Source organism: Puntigrus tetrazona, chromosome 6, assembly GCF_018831695.1.
Source record: "Puntigrus tetrazona isolate hp1 chromosome 6, ASM1883169v1, whole genome shotgun sequence".
Taxonomy (NCBI): Eukaryota; Metazoa; Chordata; class Actinopteri; order Cypriniformes; family Cyprinidae; genus Puntigrus; species Puntigrus tetrazona.
The window spans coordinates 21658656-21684225 of record NC_056704.1 but is presented as its reverse complement, the minus strand read 5'-3'; the positions used below and the strand labels follow the sequence as shown (position 1 = coordinate 21684225).

General features: G+C 36.7%; 1 protein-coding gene and 2 pseudogenes across 8 annotated transcripts in view; 1 reads left to right on the top strand and 2 right to left on the bottom strand.

The window, feature by feature from the left end:
* Positions 1-25570, top strand: part of foxp1b (forkhead box P1b) — a 529351-nt gene that overhangs the window by 240910 nt on the left and 262871 nt on the right. The window lies entirely within an intron of this gene.
* Positions 4339-9281, bottom strand: LOC122347043 (annotated as a pseudogene).
* On the bottom strand, positions 16879-23602 carry LOC122347019 (annotated as a pseudogene).

The following is a 25570-nucleotide window of genomic DNA, read 5'->3' as shown; positions in this document are numbered from 1 at the left end:
TGATTATGTAAATTATGTATATTCCACCAGTGAAGTTGCAGTTTGAAATTTACATGACCATTTGAAAGCTATTCCATTTTAATTTGCGTATCAGACTTTTTTTAAAATGGTGGTGCGCCTATAAAATGTTTTTTTTTTTTTTTGGTTGATAAGGATACACACACCTCCAAGTGGAGGCATTTCGTGCCCATCAGTAGGTAGTCTGTGTGCCCTCTCCCCAGAGTCCTTGGCTGTGATATTGGAGGATCAGTCATGCCATCATTTACATCATCTTTATGCTGAGATCCTGTACCTTCTTTTCTAAGACCTGGATAGAAGTATGTCTGGATCCTCTGCCAAAGATGTAAGAGCATTGGTCTGTTCCTGCTTATCAATTACACTGAGCTGCATTGCTGGTGCGACTTATAGCATATCTTCACTTCTGTTACTTGAGTGCCAAACAGCTAAAGAACAGCAGATGGTCATGAGGACACAGAGAAACCTATATGTCATGAACTCAACAGATAGCCACATACAGAGCATTTAAAAGTTAATTGGAGTATAATTGAATCAAACAGAATAACTAAAGCTTTCTTTAAATCCACATTGGAAGTACATCCCACAGCTGCAGCTTTCAGGCCTGTATGGAGTGGTCTCAGTCATGGCCGACTTCCTAAGGCTCCATCGGATCAGGAACTGGAATCTTGTTGGCGTCACTATCATTTACCAGTGCTGAGATCTTTGTGAGAACAGAGCGAAGTGGGCAGTATGGGTGCTCTTCTCTTTTAGCATGGCCCTCTGACCCTCAGATTGACCCGAACTGAGGTTAAGTTCTTATATGGTTTCTTTTAGCGCTGAGATTCAGTATCACGGATCCACTCTGTCGTCAGTCCTGATCTGACAGCCTGCTTGTCAGAGTTTCAGAGTGAATTGAATTCCCGTTCTCTTGGGAAAAATATGGCAGCTTGATATCTCAGTATTAAGCATGGGAATATAACAATTCTTCATTTTCACATTAAATTTCCCAAGTCAGTATCTATATGGGTGTTCCTGATTCCATGTAATTCCATTCAGTTATGCATAATAGAAGTAACATGTCCAAACTTGATCAGCCATTGATACTCCCAGAACTAAATGTGTCTTGGTATGTGTGTTTGATGAGTTGGTACCAAATGTTATATCATGGCAATGGTTCAGTGGTTGATTCCAGGTGTAAATAAAACTATTTTACAGTGTATGTGTGAGTATGTGCACATTTAATGTGTGGCATTTTGTGTGGATTGAGTGTGTGATAATATGGGATTGATTGTTAAATTTGCCCAAGGTTATCAATGACATTTTCTTTGAGATTTCTGTATTGGATTTGTTCAAATATTGCCAGCAGAGTTTCTTCTATTATTATTTATGATGTTTTTTCCTATATTTATTTACAAGCTGTTATAAAACAGTTCTGTGTGCACTTCAGTCACTACTATTTCTATTATTGGCCCTTTAGTTTCTACTTAGCTGTAGTTTTCTTTTAGTGGACCAAATGCTACAGAAACTGCCTGTTAATGAATATGCCAGTGTTGATAATGGATGTTGTTTCTGTAAGAATGCTTCATGTGTTGTTTTCTTACACAGGCCAAGTATTAAAATGTTGAGAATACACTTTTGGAGTTTTGTTCTTTGTCAATTTTAAGCATTTTTAAGCACAGTTTTCTAAAGATGTTGTTGGCTCCAAGACCAAAAGACTGTTATTGTAGTCTTAAAATTGAAACAATTTTTGTACAGAACCCGTATTATTAAAAGATAATTTATAGCCATTTTGTTCTTAGATTTAATGTGATGTGCTTTGTGTAGTCTATTTTTGTGTAGCCTCTTCCATGATAATGTAATACATTTCTTATGCTCATAAATTCATGTTTATATGTGTGAGGCTGATGATACTTTTGAGAAATATTGCCAAGGATACTTTTTTCCAATAACATTGCTTGTGCACTTTATGGACCCTGTGTCTCACCTGGTTTCACCCTGTCGATGTAACATTTTCTATAAAGCTGCCTTGTAACATTGCTCAAAAGGTTGCCCAGTGCTTTGTGGCCTGGGATTTATTTGGGGTTTAGTGTCAAGATCAGGATGCTTGAGTATATGATGTATATAAAAATATAATCATGTAATGCTTTATAAAGTGTATATTTATACACTAAGCTGTAATAATTAACTAAACAATGTTATGCTAATATTAATTTTATTTATACTTTAATATTTCTTTTAAATTTTAATTGATCTTAATTAATATTGATATTTTTCTGTAATATAAAGCTGCATGAAAAAGTGTGTACAGTGCATATTTTATATTAGTATTAGTGTTTCTATACGAAAAAAACTGTGTTTTAACACTGAATTTATAATGTCTTTATATCTATATTTTATATATATTTATATATCAAAATTATGTTTTACTTCGAATTGATTTGACAGGGCAATTTGACGTTTGAACTTTGATTATGAAAATGTAACCAGAAAAGACACTTATTTTGAAACACTTCTCAGCAAGTGCGTTTCACGTCTCAACAATGGCAGCAGCAGCAGCAATGCGGCTCACGATGGTATCGCATCCTAGTCGTTATCCGGGCGGAAGATAAATCCGCACTTGCTGAAGTGTTTCAAAATAAAAGTCTTTTCTGTTACATTTTCATAATCAAAGTTCAAACGTCAAATTGCCCTGTCAAATCAATTCGAAGTAAACATAATTTTGATATATAAATATATATAAAATATAGATATAAATATCATTATAAATTCATGTTAAAAAACACAGTTTTTTTCGTATAGAAACACTAATACTAATATAAAAATATGCACTGCACAGAACTTTTTCATGCAGCTTTATATTACAGAAAAAAAATATCAATATAAATTAAGATCAATTAAAATTTAAAAGAAACATTAGCATAAATAAAATTAATATTAGCATAACATTGTTTAGTTAATTATTACAGCTTAGTGTATAAATACAGCACTTTATAAAGCATTACATGATTATATTTTTATATACATCATATACTCAAGCATCCTGATCTTTGACACTAAACCCTAAATAAATCCCAGGCTAATAAAGCACTGGGCAACCTTTTGAGCAATGTTGCTGGGCAGCTTTAGGAAAATGTTGCTATCGACAGGAAACCAGAGTGAGACACAGGGTCCATAAAGTGCACAAGCAATGTTATTTGAAAAAAAGTATCCTGGCAACATTTCTCAAAGTATAATCAGCCTCACACATATAAAACATGAATTTATGAGCATAAGAAATGTATTACATTATCATGGAAGAGGCCACACAAAATAGACCACAATAAAGAACATCACATTAAACTAAGAAACAAAATGGCGATAATTATCTTTTAATAATACGGGTTCTGCACAAAAATTGTTTCACTCTTAAGACTACAATAACAGTCTTTTGTCTTGAGCCAACAACATCTTTAGAAAACTGTGCTTAAAAATGCTTAAAATTGACAAAGAACAAAACTCCAAAAGTGTATTCTCAACATTTTAATACTTGGCCTGTGTAAAGAAAACAACACATGAAGCATTCTTCTTTTACAAACCACATCCGCTCATATCAACACTGGCATATTCATTAACAGGCAGTTTCTGTAGCATTTGGTCCACTAAAAGAAAACCACAGCTAAGTAGAAACTAAAGGGGTCAGTAATAGAAATAGTAGTGTGACTGAAGTACACACAGAACTGTTTTATAACAGCTTGTAAATATAGGAAAAAAACATCATAAATAATAGAAACTCTGCTGGCAATATTTGAACAAATCCAATACAGAAATCTCAAAGAAATGTCATTGATAACCTTGGGCAAATTTAACAATCAATCCCATATTATCACACACTCAATCCACACAAAATGCCACAGACAAATGTACATACCCACACATACACTGTAAAATAGTTTTATTTACACTCAAATCAACCACTGAACCATTGCCATGATATAACATTTGCGTACCAACTCATCAAACACACATACCAAGACACATTTAGTTCTGGGAGTATCAATGGCTGATCAAGTTTGGACATATTACTTCTATTATGCATAACTGAATGGAATTACATGGAATCAGGAACACCGATATAGATACTGACTTGGGAAATTTAAGTGTGAAAATGAAGAATTGTTACATTCCCATGCTTAATACTGAGATATCAAGCTGCCATATTTTTCCCAAGAGAACGGAATTCAATTCACTCTGAAACTCTGATAAGAAGTCAGATCAGGATCAGACGCACAGAGTGGATCCGTGATACTGAATTTGTGCGTTAAAAGAAACCATATAAAAGAACTTAACCTCAGTTCGGGTCAATCTGATGTGGTCAGAGGGCCATGCTAAAAGAGAAGAGCACCCATACTGCCCACTTCGCCTCTGTTCTTTCACAAAGATCTCAAAGTACTGGTAAATGATAGTGACGTGCCAACAAGATTCCAGTTCCTGATCCGATGGCCCTAGGAAGTCGGCCATGACTGAGAGACCACCTATACATAGGCCTCCGAAAGCTGCAGCTGTGGGGATGTACCTAAATGTGGATTTAAAGAAAGCTTTAGTTATTCTGTTTGATTCAATTATACTCCAATTAACTTTAAATGCTCTGTATGTATTACCTGTTGAGTTCATGGACCATAGAAGTTTCTCTGTGTCCCCTCATGACCATCTGCTGTTCTTTTAGCTGTTTGGCGACCTAAGTAACAAAGTGAAGATATGCCATAAGTCGACTGTGCAATGCAGCTCAGTGTAATTGATAAGCAGGAACAGACCAATGCTCTTACATCTTTGGCAGAGGATCCAGACACTTCTATCCAGGTCTTAGAAAAGAAGGCACAGGATCCCAGCATAAAGATGATGTAAATGATGGCATGGACTGGATCCTCCAATACTGTGCCAAGGACTCTGGGGAGAGAGGTAACACAGACCACCTACTGATAAGCACGAGCCGGCCCTCCACTTCTTGAGGTATCCTGTCAACCAAAAAAAAAAAAAAAAAAAAACATTTTATAGGCGCACCAATTATTTTAAAAAAAAAGTCTGATACGCAAAATTAAATGAATAGCTTTCAAATGGTCATGTAATTTCAAACTGCAACTTCACCTGGTGGAATATACATAATTTACATAATCAGGGTCCCAGGGCATTTCATTCGAATGAGAAAGAATGCACTAACTAGTCTAGACTTCATGTAATGTATGCAAGCATTCAAGCAAGTTTAGGTGAGGCCCTGTGGCAAATCCACGCATTTGAAAAGATAAATGTCCATATTTCAAATGTAATAAACATTCACCACCTGCCTACTGCAGTGATAGAGATTATAAGTGCCAGGACAATTTCTAACATAACTCCGATTCGAATCTATACAAATAAATATTTGAAAAGAAGCAGCTTTTGCCAATTATCGTAATAATTATATTTTGAATGTTGTGTTGGACATGGAAGGCTTTTGAGTTCTGACATCACAATATGGCAAAGTTTAAACAAGTTACTTACCGACCATGTTCCCAGTAGATTAACCAAAAGTTCCCACTGAAGCGAGTGGAGAGCATTTGAGAGATGACGTAAAGGTTGGACACCAGTGCAGACTGCAGGATGATGGAATGTTGGAGGTGTAGAATAGCTTGATGGGATACGTGTTGTACTGACCACGGTAACGTGCAGATTTGATAGGAAGGTCAACTCTGAAGCCCTGTGGAACAAGAAATAACATTTTTAGCATATAATATTTGAAATGTAGTCTCAGTCATTTTATTTAACAGGGCAGTGCTTATTAACCAGCAGTAAAATACTGCAAATAAGTCAAAGTTAGCCCCAATAGTTAATTTTCATCTGTTACCCCTTGCCAGCTTTTAATTAGGCAACATAAGTCACAAATACGGTAAATTATCACATTTACAATTTGGAAAATGTATAATGAAACTGCAATATTCAAGCTATCAACTGGAAAACTGTGAAGGTAGTGTGTCACGGTTTGAAAAAAAAATAAAAATAGTATACAAAAAGTAAAAACTGTAAAATTACAGCAATAATATTGACTTATCTTCATTTTCAAAAGCAAAACCCGCAGCCAATTTACAAGCACTTCTTATAGCAGGTATAGGAGGATGTTGAAGCAAATGCACATTATAAGTGACCCAAACCATGAGCAGATGCAGAGTTTGTGGAACAGCATTCTGTGACTCACGAGCAGCTTGCATTTTAAAACACAGAGGGTCGCATACAGTGCAGAGACAGACCTGCATGCGTTGGATTAAATCGTAGGCTTTGTTGTTTTATAATTGCACCGAGCCAAAGCAGATCATATGAATTTGTTGCATTTAGCAACTAAATCTCTGTGCGCGGTGCTTCTTATATCACTACAGTATAACACTTTCATGCAATAACCCACTAACCTGAAAGTATATGACCACCGCAAAGACAAAAACTGTAGCGATGAGGTTCATGAGGTTGGGCAGGTTCTGTCTGTAGAAGGCCTCTCTTCAGAGCTCGCACTTTATCAGTGCGAGTGGCCAGCAGGTGGAACAGAGCAATAATGGCTCCCTCAAACTCAGTACCTGTATGTACACAAAGAAAATTAAGTCAGCACGACAGAAGACATCACAACATGTTTCAAAACAAGATGATACATCCTGAACACAAACCTCTTCCTGTGTTGACTGTGGTTGGGCTGAATGCCTTCCATACGATTGTCTCACAGATGTTGGTGCGATGAAGAGAGAGATACGGAGCCCAATCTCAGTAACTCCTTTGCAGTAACTCATCCAGCAGCAACACGATCAGACCGACCACGAACAACTGCAAAAGAATATACAAAACAATATTAACTAAGGCATAGCCTAATTAGGATAATGCATAATGTTCTTCACAAAACAAATCACAAGATAAGACTGAAGAGATCGAAGATGTTGATCAGTCAGTCTTTTTATAATGACGCTCATTTGCATAGATAGCAGATACGAATACAAACAGACAAGATTATTTTAAACAATGCCTGCAAAGGTCACTACGATAGACGGATCAAAGTCCAATAACTTGAAGGAAACTAGAAAGAGAAATGGTTCCATAAGGCAAACACAGATCCTATATGTCTTTCAAATGTCGAATTGTTAATATCTAGAATGAGTGGTGCTAAAAATTTAATTGACAGAATATAGACTGAAAATGGAAAATGTCCTTTAAAATGACATTTGTTTGGATCTGAACGATATCTGTTAAATGGCAGAACGATGTTATCAGCTGAAGAAATTTGTCGGTGCCTAAATGACTAAAATGTCTAAATATTTGACATAGAATTTACTTGGATGATGATGAGGAGGCAGATTCCAGCACCCATCTCTGAAGGGTCTCCATACATCCCAGTCATCACGTACACGATAGCCTGGCCAATGGTGATGATCATACCAAAAACTGGTGAAAAGATCTCACAGTTAGATATCTTAAAACAAATGCAATTATGACATTAAGATGGGTTTCCCCACTGGGAGCTGCATTAGACCTTCCCGTTAGCATCAATCAATGACGTGACTTAATAATAATACTATACATAAAAGTTAGATTTATTTACACCCCCCTCCCCATGGAATAGAATGTTATAATATGTCTTACGTTTCTGAGCTCCATTGAAAAGAGCTCTATCTTTAGGTGTGTCTCCAACCTCAATGATTTTTGCTCCAGCCAGCAGCTGCATGATCAGACCAGAGGTCACAATGGGAGAGATACCCAACTCCATCAGAGTACCTGAAACACACATTATTCAACTTTTATTTAAACTTTTAAATTAATTTTAAAATTGAAATTTGAAAGACTCATAATTAATATAAAACACACACATGTTTTAATTGAGTGGCTTTATAAATTGAGTATAAATTAAATTTTTGTCAGATATAAATTACCCAAAATCACCCCCATTAATTAAATTAAATTATAACATGCTATGCAACTGTTGTCAATCTGCCACTGATGCTTGATTAAATCATTCGTCTTCGGTCAGCAGGGGATGACTGATTCGGGTACACACACCTCTGTTGGATGCCAGGATCACTCTCATCCAGTAAAAGGGATCTGCGGAGTCTGAAGACATAATTCCAAAAGAGGAATCTGAGAGGCAGAGATCACCGTGAGATCATTCAGACATTCATTTATGGTCTCCCACAGCAAATAAAACACATACAAATATGGTAATGTTTGGTTTGACCGGTTTATAAATGCAGAAGAATGATTTTGTTGATCATCAGCAGCCCTTCAGCGAGCTCAGGAGTTTAAGCAGAGTGAACCTACCTGGCAACACACCAGAAAGATGAACAGAGTGATTGCGGTCCATAACACTTTTTCTCTAAACTGAATCTGCAGGGGAGAGATTCAAAGAGTTAGTATATCTAATGCGCCGCAAGGACAAGCAAAGCAAAAATGTGATGTGATCAAACTGCATACCCTCCTCTCTGGTTTCTGAATCTCCGGTAAAACCGCACAGAATGGCTTTATCACCTCTAGGAATTTGACTGTAAAAGAAAAAAAAAGCAATGCAGTTAGGTTTACAGTCGTAAACCTAAAATAAAACAACGTTACTATCCTAAGAGGTCTTGGTCATGCTAGGCGACGTGGCTTTAGAATGACTGGAATTCAAACAAGTTACTTGAATCTGTCCGTCTTGCAACGTCATCATTCAATCCAAGAAGAAAACCCCAGTTTTGAGTAACAAGATCAAAACCTCATCTGTCCATTTATCGACGGTAGCAGACTTTTTAATCATTTTTGCGCTATATTTTAAGTATGCACCATGCTTCTAGTTAAATTACTTGTGTGCAATATATAGAACTTTACACGTTTAAAAAGCACACGACGTCTATGCGGTAGAAAATAAACACCACATGCATTTGTGACCAGGCTAGTTTACTGTCCAAGTACTAGCTGGTTATGATCGCTTTAAAACGAGTACCATTACAAATGTAACCATTAAAGTCACATTTTAGACGAAATATACTTATATATAAAATGCGTGTTTTGTAAACTTGACAATAAAACAATGAAGTAAGATTCTGACAGTTGCTAATCTATGAATGAAGAAGCGTTTAAGCTAGACAGTTATTAATAAGATAGCAGTCGTTTATAGCTTCAGAACGCTTTAAACTCGTTTTAAATAGACACAAAGTAAAGTAGTAATCACGACGACTCACTGGCCATGGTGTCCCCCTCCGATGATGGTCCCAGTCTAGCGGTTAGCGAGCACCGGTCAGCAGCTCTATGAGGAGCGTGTTCAGGACACGTCATCACCCAGAGCACAAATACACGTCAGTATCCGTGACACAGAAATAGCGGGTTGGATGGAAACAGAGTAGTGTATGGGCGTAATGGGCGGGATTAGTGGCCCGGAAGTTGTCTCTAATATTATCTGATTATAAAAAAACTATTTTGCAGTTATGATGTTTTTTTATGTAAAAGTTTTTATGTGAAAGACATTTAGGTTTCTAAAATGTGGGTTTTCAGACGTAGACGTTGTGTCTCGAACGTATATGGTGTCATGTGTTAACTGTTACTTTTCTCAGCGCAGACCAAAACTGACAAACCAGAATCGTTTATGTTCCAAAAAGAATTTAAAGATTTTTTTTATAGAAATTACTGCGGTTGATTTCTGAATTTATGCTAGGGAAAGAATTTTTAATTGTATGTATTTAAATGATTATACAATTTAGTATACAAAAGGACACAAGAATGTTCTGTTCTTTTCAGCACCACCTATTATATTTAGATTAAAATGACTCATGTATTTGTATTATTGTTTTTGCCATTATTAGCTAATTTTGCGTTTCGTCAAGCCACTAATGAGATTGACAGATTGCCTTATTCTTTACAAAAATAAACCTTAGTGTAATGTGTATGGTTTAGTACTATAGTTTAACACAAAATACGTTCAGTTAGAACACAAGACCCACAGTCAAGAAGCACAACATAGCCTATCAGTGTTTAGCTATATAGATTTAGTGGTAAGTTGTTCGTGTCTGTGCTAACTGAAAGGTTCAAATTCACGTCCGTTTTTTTTAAAATAACACATTTCCGTTTAATATAAGTTACTTGACACAAATAACCGACAGAGGGCATCCCTTCATCAGAAATCTGGAGGTTCTTGATTCCTGGAAAACCTGTTGCCACAAGGACATAACTGCAAGAAAGAAGTACTATGATGCTAAGGTAGTTTTTGGAAATCACACCATGATTATTTGGGCATATAAGCCTATGATAATACCATGATTTTTGGACATAATCATATTGCCAGTTTTTAGATTTTCATATACGAACATTATCATTTGACACCATCATACCAGTTCCATTTCAGCGCTTTTTAGTCTAGTACAATTTTGTGAAATTATGTTTTGATTTGAAAACAAGCTGATTCACATTGTTTCTGATATCATTTGATTCATTTTATGTTATTATATAAGCATACTTTTTATGAGCGGATGCAATTCACATCACAACAAAATTTAAAACTTGAGAATTATTTAACTGACCTTTTTTAAACAAATGTAGTTCATCGGAACCGATTTGTTGAATGGGTATAATGTGATTATGACAGCAGATTGTCCTCGTCTGGTGTCTGCAGCTGATGCAGACCAGTCTGACACACATAACCACTGAGCCGTACTAACGTTCACACCAACCGGGACTGAACAAATGACAGAGCAGAGAACACATGGCTTTTTGCTCAGTACTATATACACATTTATGCCCACGGCGGCTGATTCTGTTGTGGTGTGCTTGTGCTGGTTAGAGATGAGCCGCCGTCTGTGCTTTAATAAAGAGATACTTGTTCAGACTGGGTTATATAACGGTCAGCGAACTGTGAGATAACACGGAGGTGAGGCCAAACAAATACCACAGAAATCACGCACGCTTCTCACCCAGCTATTCGTTTTTTCTTGGCATTTTCAATCTCAGTGTCGTGTCGTACAAGGCAAAAAAGGACAAAAATGTGTACGCGCATCTCAGGTAGATTGAAGGATGTGGGATCTGGACTGAGAAAAAAAAAGAGGCATGATACATAAGCGGAGGAAATGAATATTTCCCAAAATGTTTATTTTCACGTACACCGAGGCCTTCCGCTTCATTTATTTTTATGGTGTTTCCATTTCTCAGTGAGATATAGTCCATTCGGGCTGCTATTTTCAGAGGCTGTTGACATACCGCAGGATCTAAATTCTTCAGGTGCTAGCTGCGCTGAGGGTTATGTGATTTATTTTATGGATTATGTGACATTTCAGTTGGCTCATCTGATCCACCTGGGTTTGGTTTACAATATGAGAGACCCGAATTGCCGAGCTTCATCCTTATTTCAGTGCTTTACATAAACGGCTGAAGTTAACTTATTTGATTAAACTTTTTAGGAATCAAACTGCCATTATGAAAGTTGTTTTACTCACAACAGTTGGTTCTCCGTTTTAATATCTTATAAGCACTTGGATAATGCCAGGCACCAGTACAAATGAATATTTTGCTGGTCATCGTGGCTTAAGTCTTTCCTTTTAATGCGCTGACATTTAATATTTTGATTATTTGTAAATAATTAAAAAAATTAAGAAAGTGCAATTAAATGTGGAGAAACATTATTTCATTCAGAAATTTTCTTGTCAAATATACTCTAATAATGATTGTTACAGTGCAACAGGCGAGATATTTTTACTTAAGATGTTACAAAGATTGTGAAAGCCATTGTATAGTTTTTTCCCTGTGCCGCTTTAATGATGTAAAACCAATTAAGTTTTTTGGAAACTCGCTGACCTGGAGCGCATGGTATTTTCCAACATCCAGAGACATTTACTTAAGTGACACCCTCATTTATTTAGCAGGTCAGAGATATGATCCCTAAGCCTTTGATGAGGCATGACAAACCTTTTTAGACAGAGTAAACTCTGCTCAGACACAATCACTAAACAGATACCGTCAAGAGACTACTGAGATAAACTGATGCATTATCATCAAATGTCAGAGCCATTTTGCCCAGCGCACAGCCTTTTTCAGAATAACGTTTTTTCCTTATATTTAGATGCATCTATAAATACTGTTAGTTATAGAGGTGTTATGTCAGGACAGCTGAGGAAAGAATGCTTCAGTAGACAGAGGGCTTTACAACTCAGCCGATTCATAAACCAAGAGCACAATACTAGAATCATGGGAAGTCGATGCATTTTCAAATGTCTTTTTTATCATTTCTCCTTAAAATGCCAATAAGCAAAACTGTGAGAATGCCACCCGACATATTTTCTCAGAACTATTAAACACAGGAGACTAGCTGCATGCCTCTGAATACACTCAACAGTCCACCAGAATACTTTACAAATGCTTGAGACATTGTTACATCATCCTTGTTACATCAAGGCTACTGAACATTCACTGCCTTTCACAAGCTTCACTGCCGTTCGGCCCGGGTTTACAAAGGAAGAGTTCAGACAAAAATGAAAACTCTATCATTATTTATCGTATTTGTATAATTTCGAACCCGCATACTATTATTTTCTGAGCAAAAAAGAGAAAATCTCTTTTTGATTAAAAAGTGGATTGTAGTAGCAATTTATCTGAATATATCATCCAATAATATATAAACTACGCTGAACTACGAAAACTGATCATTTCCCCCTCACAACCGGTTTAAATACATTAATAAATAAATAGGTTGTAAATGTGTAAATAAAATGAACATGAGTAAATGATAGAATTTTAGGTTATGAATATTTGGCTATTGCAAACCACTTTATAAATGTCATAAATATCAAGGTTTTATTTAACAGAACACTGTAAAAAATCAGAATTTTTTTCTTTTAAACAGGTGTTTCACCTATATATATATATATATATATATATATATATATATATATATATATATATATATATATATATGACCTCTTTGTCTGAAAACTGCTTCATACCATACCATCCTTCCATTTTCTTCATGTTTTTAGAAATTTTTCACATTTTTTGGTGGACAACAAAGAGCATCAGTTATGTAAAAACAACACTTAGTCAACCTTGACCTATCTTTCTGCCCGTGGGGGGGTTCAGCTGGGCTAAACTGGTTTGGCAGAATATTCTCATTACAATACACACACAACATAGTAATAAGACTGGGACAGGAATTTAAATGCATTCCTCTATCTTTTTCATGCACTTCTCAAATAATTAACAAGCAGAGCAACAGAGCTCTTTCAAAGAGTTTTCTGCACAAACAGAATCACCTGACTCTAAGCTATTTTAATGAAATAAGCCAGGTCAATATATCTGATCAGGAACACGTCGTGAATAGATTTAGCTGATCTTGTTAGTGTAATTGGCAGGCCTGATTAAACACATGTTGACAGCGCAGTCAGTGAATGAAGTCAACACAGTCCGGCTCATGCTATATGGGAGCGGCGTTTACGTCATGACGGCGCTTATGTAAGATTCTAATTCTTTCTTGGCCTGGTTTTTCTCACTCTCTGAAACAGTGGTCAAACACTAAGGGACAGTCATGACCCTACGGCTGGCCCTGTCATGGCGTGTTTATGTCTTAGTCCCCTTGAATTTTTAGAAAAGACATTTCTTTTTCCTTTGTTAGTCGCTACCTGTAAAGCGATGTTGGCTAGTGAAGCAATGCTAATGTCTTTTTCTCACCTGTTTGAACGCTTCGTATGAAGTATCATGGCCACGAACATGCTTTCAGTGAAACTGGAATGGGATGAAATATTGATTTCCAATAAGTGTAAAGCTGATGAAGTGACCTCTATAAATGACCCAGATGCTAAACTGACAGTCACACTGATAACACATACAGGATCACTCTTCAAATTCCCTTTTCTAAAATGACCTTTCACATAAGAAAGGAATACTAAACCTTAATGGATACCTAAAGAAATTTGAAATTATTCTCTCTCTGCACATCAATGAGGTCCAAATACCCCTAGAGAAACGTAAATTGTAAATTATATTTTAGCATAATATATTTTAATTAAATGAGTGACAAAATTATTATTATTTTTTAATAATTTAATTTTATTTACTATGTTTTTATTAAGCTCATTTTCTATATTACTAATTGTTACATAGCAAAACGACTTTATTTTGCGGTAAATCATGAATTTCATTTTAGGTTATAAATAAAGCTAATTACCAAACATTTTCTAAAAATGCTATTTTCTATTTTAGCATACTGTAAAATTGCATTAAAATAGGGCTCAATGTAATGTGTTAATAACAATGTGTTTGAACTACTGCATTGTGTTTAAGCTATAAAAACAAAAAAAAAATGTTGAATATAAATAAATCATAGATAGATCATAGAAAATGCTTATATTTTCTTGTAAGTTTTGTTCATTGTAAATTATACATATCTGTTTTAATTGTCTTCTATTTAAATGTATTAACTGTATTTAAATGTATTATTTATTAAAAATATTAATTTTATAAAATGTAAGCAATCTTACTACATTTTTATAATATAAAATAAGTAAAAAAATAATTCCTTTTTAAAAATAAGGACATATAGCTTATATATAACTTACACATTTATTTCTTTGTTTTATACATGTTATATAACTTTCTTTACTTTATGAAAAACCAATTTGTCTATCAAAAGTGTCTCACACTGGCACTTGGAAAGTCATATGGATAATGGATCAAGGATAATGACAGAATAAATATTTACAAATGTGTGTGCGTATAAATGTGATTTCAAAAGGTGTGACTCAGTTCAGAGAAAAAGACAAAGAAAGCAAGCAATGCTTTGCCCTAACAATGCTCTATTCTTGGGAACACAGAGAGAACAAAGGTAGAATAGAATGAATTGAACTAAAACAGAGCACAGCTGAGTACCTATAAAGAGCATGCAAATGTTAGCTCTCTAAACGAACCAGCTGCATACTTCAAACCAGTAATTATGTAAGCTGAACATACCCCCCATATGTTTGAGACTGGGGATGAATTCATTTGATATTTGTCTGACATTTTAAAGGAGGCGTAATTAGCGTATGTAGGCCAACACATGATCCCCAGTGCTAGAGAAAAGAGCTAAAAATATAGCAATTTCAGTATTACCAAACAGCTCCGTTGCCATAGCAACCGCTGTTCTGGAGAATAGGTGATGCTAAACTATACTGACAAACATTCAGACAAAAAAAACATGCTAAATCACACAACACTTGTATACATGCGTTGACCAGTAATCTTTTACATTTCTATTGACACTGGAGCTCATGTTACATCATGTCCGCTGAGACACGGGATAAAGCAGATATAACAACCATACCCAACTCAAATCCTATAAAGCCAATCATTTGGCATCTGAAGCCCCTTAGTTTTGGACCAACTGTTCGTGGACCACAATTCACTAAATCAAAAAGACATTAGAGTCCATTTGAGTATGAAATGTTATTATATTGCTGATCAAAGGTTGGGAATAATGTTTTTTTTTATACACATACTCTCTAAGCAGAAATACAGTAAAACTACAATTTAAAATGAAAGATTTTTACTTTAATATATTTCAACTTTTAGCATTACTCCATTCAATGTCACATGATCTTTCAAAAATCGTTCTAATGATTCATTAACTGATATTATTATGAATTGAATATTTCATTCTAAATATTCACAGATTTAAAAAAAACAACCATACTACTAGCTCCAATCTTAAGGAGTGCTGTTGATAATGCATGCCTGTTTTACATGTGCGTCATTGTGTGACTGTGATACAGGCCTATTTGTAACCTAGACAAGCGTCTAAACTCTCAAACAGCCAGTAAAGAGGAAAAGGCCAGGACACTCGGTCAGGACACCTTGTGTTAAAATTTTCACACAGGCCAAGACATTAGCATCCTTTAAACCTGTGATAATGTAGAGTGTTTTTCCGATCTCTTTATGACGACTGTGAAACCTAAAGAAAATCGAGTAAGCTCTTAAATGGATAGTTTACACAATAATTAACATTTAGTTACGCTTTAGTTTTGATACCAATTATCGATATTAACTAACTACTATCTACAACTATTACCTCTGTAAGATCTGTAAGATAATTTGCTGCTTACTCTTGCTAGTTGTTAAGGTAGGATTAAGGGATATAGAGTATGGTCGTGCAGAATAAGGCACTACTATGTACTTTAAAGGTACTAATGAACAGCATATATGCTAATAAGCAAGTGAGAATTGGTTTCTAAACTAAAGTGTTACTAAAAATTCATCATTATTTTGTGGAACGCCAGTGTAGAAGTTTTGAAGAATGTTAAAACCAAATCATTTTGTCATAGAGAAAGTCATAGAGGTTTGGAGTGAATAAAGACAGAATTTGAATTTTCAAAAGAAAAGTTCACCCAAAAATGTAAATACTGTCATTAATTTCTCACTCTTGCGTTGTTCCAAATGTGTATGACATTCGTTGATCTTCGGAACACAAAATTAAGACTTATTAAATTCAAGAGCACTCTAAGAGAACTACCACATTGTAAAGCATTGTTAATTTTTTTATAAAGTTTGCATGGATATGTGTACGGTTACAGTTGCAGCACTGATTTCACATGGATTATTTTAATGTCCTTACTCAGGTTTCTGCGCCTTGATCGTGGTTGGTCCCTTGCTGTTCACGGAGGGTCAGACTACTCTTGAATCTCATCAAAAATATCTTGTGATGAACTAAAGTCTTACAGGTTTGGAACGACATGAAGGTGAGTAATGAATCACAGAATATTCATTTTGGGGCAAAGCATCCCTTTAATTATTTTTATTGCACTACTTTTTATTTAGCAAATCCAAGACCCAAACTGGGTTTTAGAGACTCGCTGTAAGTTGATATACAAGCACATCTTGCTTTAAAACCCCCAAACAAATCACAGTCTGAGACCAGAGTTTAACACAAACTCTTTATTTTTCCTCCAACATACCGTGTACAACAGATATAAGATAGAGGTATCTGAACATGTCAAATAATAATATTTATTAATATCATTATTGTAACATTAATAACATGGAATGTAGTTTTCGAAGCTCCATTCACTTTTTTTCTTTTTAGTTTATTTAGGAAATATGACAAATAAATAAAGCTTTATTATAGTCTCTGTATGTCAACTAACTATCTGAATATAGTTGTCTCTGGACGATGGGTAAAGGTGCAAGGGGAGGGTGCTGTAGAGCGTTAACAGTCTTTCTTTTCACCACCATCCAACAAGGAGTGCTCTCAAGCTACTCAAAGTTCCAGAACCTTGTCAAGGAATGAGGACGGGAACAAAGTTAGGTCCTTTTCGGTAAATAACCATTCCTCAATAAATAGAACAAAACGGGAAACGGCAGCAACACTGTAACAGTACATCAGGGGAAGTGAGTAAAGCTACTGAACACAGAGGGAGCACGACTTGACGTTAGCTTCTTGACCCTTTTTAATCCTCTACAACACAAAAAAAAAACAAACAAACAACCGAACAGGTGGAGCTTTGAGAGCTGAACGTCTCAAAAGAAAAAGAGAAGAAAGAGAAAGAAACATTTTCCCGTTTCAACGCCATGCTGGTTTAATCGAAGCTGGGGTTTAATCTGTGCTGTGGTCTTCTAGTTGCGAGATGATGGTGATGAGGTTCTCCAATCCGAAGATGTAACCGCTATCCTGGCCTTCGTGGACTACACTGTCCTCGCCGTAGTGCCGACACGTGGTGTGAGCAAAGTCAATCATGCGAACGTCCACCACCGGGCCGTCTGGTCTGGCCATGCGTCGCACCACAGCAGAGCCGCCGGAGCCGCCACAAGCACCGCTGTTGCTACCGCTGCTGGCCGCACCTGCACCATGAGGGAATCCAAAAGCACCACCCTCCTCTTCTTCTTCCTCCTCCTCCTCCTCTTCTTCCTCATCCTCCTCCTCCTCCTCGTCCTCTTCCTCTTCCGAAAGCCCATCCTCTGCGGAGTGGCGAGGTCGGGGAGGGTCTCCGTCGTATATTATCAAGAGCGAACTGGAGTAAAAGCGGTAGCTTTCGCAGGCCTCCAGGGCCGCCTGCATGTCTCGGAGCCTCCGCAGCACCGGAGACAGGAGCTCGCGTCTCAGGCGCCTCCCGTCGTGGAAGAACTGAAAGATGGCCTCTTTGAAGCCAGACAAGGTCAGCTTACGGCCGTGGTACTTGTTCATGAACATGAGCTGCCCTGTGTCTGAATGGTAGACCTGGAGGAAAGCAAAGAAAGAGGAGCGTGTGAATAAAACATTGCCTTTAAGTGCTTCTAATATTATGGAATTACGTTTAAGAGTTGCACTAGCCTGCATGCCGCAGAGGCGCACTCCGATGCTGGCGGATGTACTTTGCTGACACTTGCGGATCTGGACGGCCTTCTTCTCTTCAGAGGCGTCGTCGCCATGCTGCCTTGTGCCCATCTTCAGATCAAGCACGCATGGGACTGTGTAGCGCCACGTCAGGTTCTCCAACAGGATGAATTCTGATGGGAAGTTCTGGGTTAAGGGAAATGTAGATTTTCCTTTCTTTTCGGCACTTCTCTAAAATTAGGCTTTGTTTTTCTGCATAATTAATTGGCCTGTTTTATCCACTTCCCTCGCAATTGTAATTCTAATGGTAAATCTGCACAGCAATACAAGCTTTATTATGTGCTATTTAAGCTTTTTAATGTTTTGTGTTTTTGTTGTGCAGTATGAATAGAATACATCACTAAGCAGTGATTTTCATATATATTTTTAGTGACTTAAAATTTGGAAAAAGGTTTCTTTAGAGTGTACATTTATTTAAATACATTTTGTATATAATTAGAAATTTCTTGGAATTAATTTTTTTTTTACATATTACATAGCATAATTTAGATTTTTTTTTTCATATTATAAACTATCATAAATAATATATATTTATTATAGACAGACATTAACATATAATATTTTATAAATAAAGGTCTAATTATTCTAATATGCAGATTCTTTTGCTCAAGATACATTTCTTTTTTTCAGTGTTGAAAACGATTGTGCAGCATTATATTTGCAACAAACTTTTTTTCCCCAGGATACTTTGACGAATAAAAAGCATTTATTTGAGACACAAACCAATTGAACATATTTAGTTAAAAAAAGAAAAAAGAAAAACAAGATTAGGTTAAACCTTACTGAGCAAAAATGTTTGAACGGTGCCATTTATGTATATTTACAGTAAGCAGTAAACTGCACTAGACCGACACACTTTAGTTGGTTGTTGGCAGAATTGAAGGATACTGTATTGGTTGCGGTGTTTCGCGTTCTCCTTCATTCTCTGCAGGTGTTGTTGGTGGCACTTGAGGCTCCAGGGGTTGTGCTTGAGCTGAGGGCCAGCAGCATTGCTCCTCTCCAGGCTGTAGTAGAACACCTCGGCCTGCTTGAGCCACTCCAGCTCTTCCTCACGTTTGACACTGGGGACGACAGAGGCGGGTCAGACTGACAGACAGACTACAGCCAACTTGGTAGAACTTGTTTTAAAAGATCTAAAGTTTGAGTTTTACTCGTCCTGTGCCATTTTGTGCTACAGACATAAACAACACCCCACAAGTCATATGGCTTGTTGAGGTGGGTTAATACCCATGATTCCTAAAATCCTAAACCCCGCACAAAGAACAAATGCCTCTTATCTGGCCTTTCACCCCTTCCCCAGTCACACTGAGGTCACTTCTAAGTCACAAAGCTACGCTGGTTGCATAACCTCTTGCTAAACTTTGGCTCAAAACACACATTTGAAGCAGTCCGACTGCCAGCAGCTGAGAGTGCATCTGCTCTGCCCAGCTGGGTGTTCTGTGGGTCAGTGCGCTCAGCGCCTCCTCATTACGACAAGGGCGCTACGATGGGTCACATTCTCATTGAGTCAGACAAGTACTGAGCAGGGCCATTATTACAAGAGAACACAGGCTAGTATTATTCGAGAGATGTGGGGTATTGTGGCCATTAAAGCTCAAGACCGCTAACTGAAAATCTGCTACTCGATCTAAAAGGAACAGTACAAGATTCATTAGTATTGTGTCCCTGCAGTCTCTGGTAAACAGCTACATTTTCATCTAGATACACATTTTTTTACATGAGTTTATTCACGCGTAATTGTGCTACAATGTAATAGGTGGTTGTCACATTGGTGCAATTTGGTGTTTTTTAGCACATTGCTAAGCAGTTATTTGGATTTAGCAGAGATTTAGAGCTGAACTGGAAAGAGCTGGTGGAAAATAATTGTGATTGAAAGTTTTTTTTGGGCTGCAAAGTTTCATTATACATCAATATATAACTATAGAATTATTCAAATGATTATTTTATTTGAATGTAAAGAGAATAACATTTAATAAAATAATCGCTTATTAAAATAACTTATTACAACATTAATAGCTGCTCTGAGACGCAGTAAAATATTTTCATGAGCTGTGTGTGCCAATGAACACACTCCAAACAGTTACATAAATTTAATTAAATAGCAGCCTTTGTGATTTGATAATCGCAGTAAGCCAAACTGCGATTCTGATTTAATTATTTCAATAAATCACTGAGCTCTATTTGTTGATTGGATGCCTTTATATCTATTATATTCTGGTCTTATTCAGTGTAAGTCTATTGCATTTGTCCACGTGTTAAAATCTGTTGAATTTGCCAAATTACATACCATTTTAATCACAGTTAAAACTGATTAACTATTCTAACAACTAATTATTGACTATTTTTTGCATCTATTATGTAAATTGCTAGGAAGTCTGCACAATCAGATGTTACCATCCCCTCACCTCTTGTCCTTGTCCTTCCGAGAGTGTCTGGACCGGTCCTTGCTGTAGCCCTCATTGTCCAGCAGCATCTTACTGACCCATTTTATTTTGTTGTTGGGTTCCAGATCTGCCGAGGGGTCCACATTTTCCAAGTCCCCAAGCTCACTGTGCAGAGGGTACGCAATAAGACACAGATTTCCTTCCTCATCCTCCTCGAAACTCACCGACACCACACCTGCAAGAGATGAGAAAGATAGAATTGGAGAGTGGGGAAAAAAAAAAGGAAAAAGAATGAGGTCAGAGGTGAAATCATAATAACTTCACTTCAGCAAACAGGAAGTAGTCAGAGATCCGAGCTTAAAGTAAACTGTCTGGGAAATCTTTAACATCTCTTACCCACTTCTCTTTTTTGTGCTTAAAAGCTCGCCAGTCTTTAACAAAAGCTACTGAGCCGACAGCACGGGCTGCTCCTAACCTGATAGGAATCACACAATCCATAACAAACAAACGAGAGAGAAATTTTTGGAAAAGAGAGAGATGAAGCAAAGAATACTAAGGGTTGGGAAGAGAGAGAAGTCTATCAAACAACAGCCAATGTACAGGAGCGGCTTCACTGGATCAGTTTTCTGAGTGTGTCACAGCACACCACATCAAATGTCCGTTCAATCAAAGCGACACAAGAAGGAAAACAAATGACACGAGGCTAAAGATGTGATGAAACCAACACTATTTATTGTCAAATATCACGTCATAACTCAAATTCAAGAGCATCCATAAAGCACAATGCATCAAAAGCTGGCAAAAATGAAGGCATCACATGTAAATATCACAAGAATTGCAAGAATATATTATGAACCCAGCGGACAGCCCTCAAAAAAATACACAACAGATAAATAAAGAAATAGATAAATAAAGAAATCTGTTATTCTGAAAAAATAGAGAGTTTCAAGACAAAAGGTCATGAAAACGTTCATTTAAAATTCAGATATATAAACAGAGATAGAATATTAAAAGAATACTTAAATATATTTTTATGTCTTAATGTTAGTGTTTTTATTCTCACTCTCAATAACATTATTCTAGTATTTTTAATATCAAAATAAAAAATGCCAACAATTTAATACAATACTTTTTAAAAGACAGAACAAAAAATAATCAGCATTTTTTATTACAGAAAAATATATTTCTTTGAGCATTTTTTATTACAGAAAATTATATTTTTTTTGAGCATTTAAATATATATATATATATATAGACTTCCCTAGCCTAGACTTCCAACTCAGAATATTAAAACAGGCAATCAGTATATATTGACAATAACTTCCTATTATTACTTAAAAAGAAATGGATTTCAAGACACCATAAACAACCACAAAGATGCCCAAGCTTCAACATTACTCCCATGACCCCAACCTCACCTAATAAAGAACATATACCCTGCACACTTATCACACTGGAAAACAGGATATTTAAAGTGCATGGATGCTGCAATGAGCATCCAAACCGGTCTCTGTGTCTGTGTATATTTTGAAAGAACAGAGAGAAGAAAAATGAGACAGGTGGACATAGACAAAAAAAGCCGGTTGAACTTGTTTTTCAGGGTGTCTCTTCAGGAATGACAGCAAATTTTCAAACCACAAGTGTGTGGGAGGCAGTCTATGATGCCATGTCAGCAGTCTCTAGGTCCGGGAAAAAAAAACATTTGCCATTGCGCCTTGCTTTTCAAGTATGTTAACCTGGGAAGCGCTCCACATTCAGGTATCTTCAAACGAAAGCCTGACACTTTGGTGTGTGCGATAACCAATGTACAGTCTTCCAATAACTTACCTTTTAGGGGCCTTACCTTAACGGGACATTTACAAAGACTATTTATAAGAATATTTGAATAAATTGAAACTAATGGTGATGGACGTAACCGTTCACTTTTATTGTAAACGACAGTTAACATGAGCAGGTGTCTCTGTTTCGATTCCACAGACAGACACCAGAATTTGGAACAACATGAAGGTGAGCAAATAACAGCACAATTTTCTTTTGGGGGGTGAACTGTCCCTTTAAGAACTCATAACAGCAGCGCCACCTTGAGGGTAATAGCGTTAAGACGGAAACACAGCAGCACTGCTGGCCTTCATTTAACAAGAATATTTTTTACAGTCTAACACACCGACAAATATCACATGGTAGGCCAAAGAGAGAGATGAAAAAGAACAGAATGGCTTTAATAGCCAGGAAAACGGAATGAGACGTCACATTGGTAGCTACTTACCTCTATATTGCGGTGTGAACTTCCGCATAGCCGCAGGGAGGCTCTTGTAAAACTGGTGCTCCCGGGGATGAGGGGCTTGCATATCGTCTGCTCCCAAAGCGGAGCACACACGAGTGTCCCCTACCTGGTGCACAAAGGGCTCAAGGAGCACCCTTTCCCAAAAACCCCTGCGGCTCTGTCTGCATCCCCTCGATGGCTGGGCTCATCCTCCGGGGCATTAGACTCTCGCTCCTGGTCCAGCTGGACACCACAGACGTGTAGACGGATGAAAAGGGACGAAACGGCCGTAATAGTTTTTTTTCTGTCTTTCGTTTATCTCGATTCGCTCTATCGTTTATTCGCGGTCAACGGTGTATTCTCCGCCGTGCAGCAGAACACTGCAGGACATAAACAAAAGAAACAGGAAGGAGGAAGAAAGGCGACACGACAGAAGAAAGAACACAGCCCTGTGTTTTGATTCAATCCTTTCTTTTACGACACGAATAATCTAGTTCGTATTTTCTCCTCGCTGTTCTAAGGGCGAAATTCAGGGGATTTTAATCGAGAAAGAGCAGCTTTAAAGGCCCGCGTGTCGACCGCTTTCTCGGAAGCTCTTCTACTGACACCGTAAGCTCTCGCCGAACTGACAAAATGTCAGCGCTGCATCAGTAGCTCCGCCTCTAACATCAAATCGGCCAATCAGAGTGCCGGAAACGGTGTTGGGTGGCAACAAGCGGAGAGGACAGAACGCGAACAAAGAGTGAGGAAGGGTGGGGGAAGGGAGGATGTCGATGGAAAACAGTCTGGGGTGGAGGGGAGGGGGAAGCGGAGCGACTCAGCTGTTTTTCTCACTGTGTGATATAGATGTCTTAGAGAAGCTGGTAAAGCTGGTAAAGCGCAAGGGTCACGACACGAAAACGGAGAAAAATGCAGTTTACGAAAAAGCATTTCTATACTAAAAAAAAAAAAAAAAAACATATAATAACCTTGCATATAACATTGACTTGGCCAAGATGAGACAGAAAGAAAAAAAACAAAAAACATTTTTGTAATCTCTTGCACTTTTTTACAATAGCGTAACATAATTCAATCATGATGTTAATCTTAATGTCTTCATGCTTTTCATAGCATTTTGTAATTATCTTAACAAGGCCTATATAGCATACTGTTTACTGCTTTGCTTTAGTATACATATAAAATTGAATACAATTGGAAACTTATTTCTTTATTATAAAATGGTTTACATTTTTTGACATTATAAACAATCAAGCAACTTTGGCTTGCATATTAATAACAATATGTTTATTCATAAATAACATGAATTAAGTTTCTATTTTAACACAAGTGTGATGTCGTCCGTGCAATCGGTTTATTTCCAAAAACATATCTCAGTATTTTTCATTTTCAAAAATCAGTTTTTATTATATTTTATCATAATCTTAGCATGTTTTATTGTGTTAGTTGGCTGCATTTTTCTGTTATTTTTAACAGTAAAGAAAAACAACAATTACAGTTTGATTGAAATTAAATTGAATGCACAACGAAAAAAAACATGATTTTTGAAAATTGTTAAAAATTGAGTTATCTGTTTAAACAGGTGACACATGATACCAGTGGCCCTCAGGGTAGGTGTGCTTTGGTGTCCTCGTTCAGCTGACAAAATGAAAACGGGTGTCTCCCCGGCCTATGAACAGATGTTTGTTTCTCTATGGACAGAGAAAGAGAAAGAGAAATGCACATGTTTGAAGGGGGTATAGATGCACGTATCATCTATTCTACAGTAGGAGGTTTGCAGTAGTTTTGGACCACAAGCAGCAGGTTTGACTTTAATCTCTCTCTCTAATCCCGCCTGCTGGAACTCACGAGTGGAAAATGGGCCATGGAAAAAGTGTGAGAGGAGAATGAAAAACATCAAAAACCACTACAGAGAAGGGACCTCCTTTTCGATAAATCACAGAGACAGCCAGATACATATATTTTTTAATAAAATTGTATTTAGATATTAAAATGTAAATATTTATATTTTTATAAAATTTTATTTAGATATTTAAATGTAATATATATATATATATATATATATATATATATATATATATATATATATATATATATATATATAAATATATATCAAAATAGCTTAAACACAAATTAAAATTATTATTCACTGAAATCGTAGAAAGGAATTTCTGTGTTTTAAACATTAAAACATCTTTACCATGTTTGAGAATGTGAGCATGGCGGTGTCAAAGGGCCACACAATTCATTTATTCATTAATGGAACAAATGCAAATTGAGAGGGGGTACACCAGAGGCTTTGTCCAGTGGCAAAAGCCTGATGCTTTGATCACAGAGACCTTTGAGACCCATGAACTTCACAATCCCTGAGAGAACCACTGTGCCTTTCAGCTGGGTACATAACCACAAATGGCTTCATATAGAGGCCTGTACTTTTTTTTTTATGATGTGAACAGCATCCGCTAAATGGCAAGTAATTCAACAAAGAGCTAACCAGATATGCTGCCGTTAAGATCTGTGCATTGGACATTGACGTCTAGTTAAGTAGCAAAATGAGGGCAGGAGCCAATTTAAACTGCCAACAGAGTGAAACCTCAG